The 2,500-nt window shown below is 43.9% G+C and overlaps 1 protein-coding gene across 1 annotated transcript in view; it reads right to left on the reverse strand.

Moving 5' to 3' along the window:
- Positions 1-2,500, reverse strand: part of LOC307145316 (phosphatidylinositol 4,5-bisphosphate 3-kinase catalytic subunit alpha isoform) — a 35,968-nt gene that overhangs the window by 3,087 nt on the left and 30,381 nt on the right. The gene's annotated exons all lie outside the window — the stretch shown is intronic.

Below are 2,500 nucleotides of genomic sequence, written 5' to 3' on the forward strand. Positions count from 1 at the left end.
ATGATCCCTTCAAATTCTTTTCATAAGGGAGGAACTCTGAAAGTAACAAAGAAAGATCTGGAGGATCACTTGAAGACGATACACTCTGACCCAAGATGGCACAAACAAATGTCAGTTCCACCAGATATCCCACCAATCAATTCTCCCAATTCACCCTCCAACTCGGAGAGAGGTGCAAAGTGCAGTCCATCACGCAAGATGGGCATCAGCCCCAGGGCCACATGGAGTCCCACACAAGGTGCACAAGAACACACCGGATGTCCTGAGGTTTCTCTGGAGGCTCATGAGGATAGTGTGGAAGGAGAAGATTAAACCCAAAGTGTGGAGTAGGGCAGGAGGGGTTCTGATCCCGAAGGATAAGGACTCAGAGAAGATCAGCCAGTTTTGACCAATATCCCTGCTAAATGTTGATGGTAAAGTCTTTTTCACAATCATTACCAAGAGATGGTCTGAATACCTGCAAAGAAACAGCTTCATTGATACAGCAGTGCAGAAGCAGGTACATCAGGGTTTTCTGGGTGCTTAGAACATTCCAGTATGATATGGCACCAGATACAGAAGGCAAAGGTGGAGAAAAAGGACCTCCATGTTGTCCTCCTGGATCTTGCTAATGCCTTTGGGTCAGTCTCCCATAATCTCCTTTGGGCTGCTTTCAACTTCTTTTATATTCTGGACACCATTCGGTGAAATCATATTTCCAAGATCTGCAGTTTCTGAGGTTACCACCTCGTGGCAAGCTTTGTAATTTGGCATTATGGCAAGAGGCACTATCTCACCCCTGGCTTTTACGATGGCCATCATCCAAGCCTCAAGGTGAGTGAATGAGGCATTTATATAACCCTTTCATATGTACTACTGTACACCCAAAGCGCTTTACAATCATATCAGGGGATCTCCCCTCAACCACTACCAGTGTGCAGCATCCACTTAAAGGTGCTCTAGGTAACTTTTTAACCTTAACTGAACAGCTTCGGAGTCAGTGGAATGGTTATATTACTTATTTCGGGTTGAATGGTGGTGGTTTCGCACCCCCCTGGTGCCCGAGAGCGGAAAAAACTCACTTGCAACTTTGGGCCGGCGGGTCGGCGTCAGGAAGTATCGCGTGATATCAGGTCTTGCGATGTAACGAATTGCTTGACGGCACTGCACACGTACACGCCCCCATTCAAGCACCGGCTAGCTATAAGCAAAGGGCAACGATAGATTGAGTTATGGCTGAGGCTGAGCCTGTAAAAAAGAAGCAGAAAGCTAGGAAATCTTTGTCGGAGGACCAACGAAAGAGGAAACGGGAGACTGACCGAGCAAGAAGTCAGACTCGAGTAAATATCGGACCGGCTTTTTCAGAATGGCAAGAACTGAGAGAAACAGAAGCCTGCAAAACGGATGCTGACCTGGCTGCTGTTGCAAGTATCTTTGGAATAAACTGTGTTTAATATTTCAATTTCAAGTAATTGTGACCTCAGGATGTTTGCTATTGTCTGTAAAGGTTTTTATTATGATCGCTGTCTGTTACGGGCTTACTAGTACGCTAGATACTATAACTTTGATGTTAGCATTGTCATTAGCAAACACGTTTGATTTCTGTAACTTAGTTGTTTGGCCGTTCCTCTGTCGGTTTTATTTGTGTAACTTACACTTTTATTTTATGTCACTAAGTCAACCCGTCTGATAATAGGCAATAAACATGTTGCACATATCATGATCGAGCTAGAAAAAACGTTCTGATGTTTTCTTAGACAAGCAAAGGTAACCGTCATTCTACCAGATGAACTTATAGACCTTGCTAATATAACTTTAGACAAATATTAGCCTCCGATATATATTTTTTTAAGCTCATGCCCACTCTCCCAAAAACAAACAAACACGAAAGCAGTAGTTCGCCTTGTTCATATCGTTCGTTCCCGGTAAAAATACTAGTATGCATGACAACACAATAAAAAAATAAAAAATCGCCATCAGTTGGAAAGAAAATATTGCTTTACTTGCCTCGGTAGACATAACTGGTTTTGAAATAGCCGGTTCCTCTGCTCAGCTGGGTTGACAGCTGATCAGCTGGGTTGCTCGTGGCGAGGGGGGGGGGGGGGGGTGACAACAGTTCGTTTTTACGACAGAGTGTTTGAAAGCATTTACTACCAGACACTAGGGGGAGCTTCGTAGAGAAAAAACACTCAGACTTGCCTGGTGTCCCTTTAATGATGCGACGGCAGCCACAGTACAACGGCACCAGTCTCCAACCTGAAGAAGCATCTTAGAGTAAGTTATTTTTTTTAATTAGCCAGGTTTAGTCGTCTGCTGTAGTTTTACTGGTCACCTTGCTATTTTGTAGTTGTATCAGGTAGCTACCAGGGCTGTAACGATATGCGATATGAAATAGAAATCGCGACACTCAGATCCACGAACCTGTGTCGCGGTGTGAGAAGGCAGAATCGTTTGAAGTTAACATTATAAAATACGTAGACCTACACCACAAAATAAATTCCAGCATTATGGACGTGACATT

This window comes from Squalius cephalus (assembly GCF_949319135.1).
Source record: "Squalius cephalus genome assembly, chromosome: 18".
Lineage (NCBI taxonomy): Eukaryota > Metazoa > Chordata > Actinopteri > Cypriniformes > Leuciscidae > Squalius > Squalius cephalus.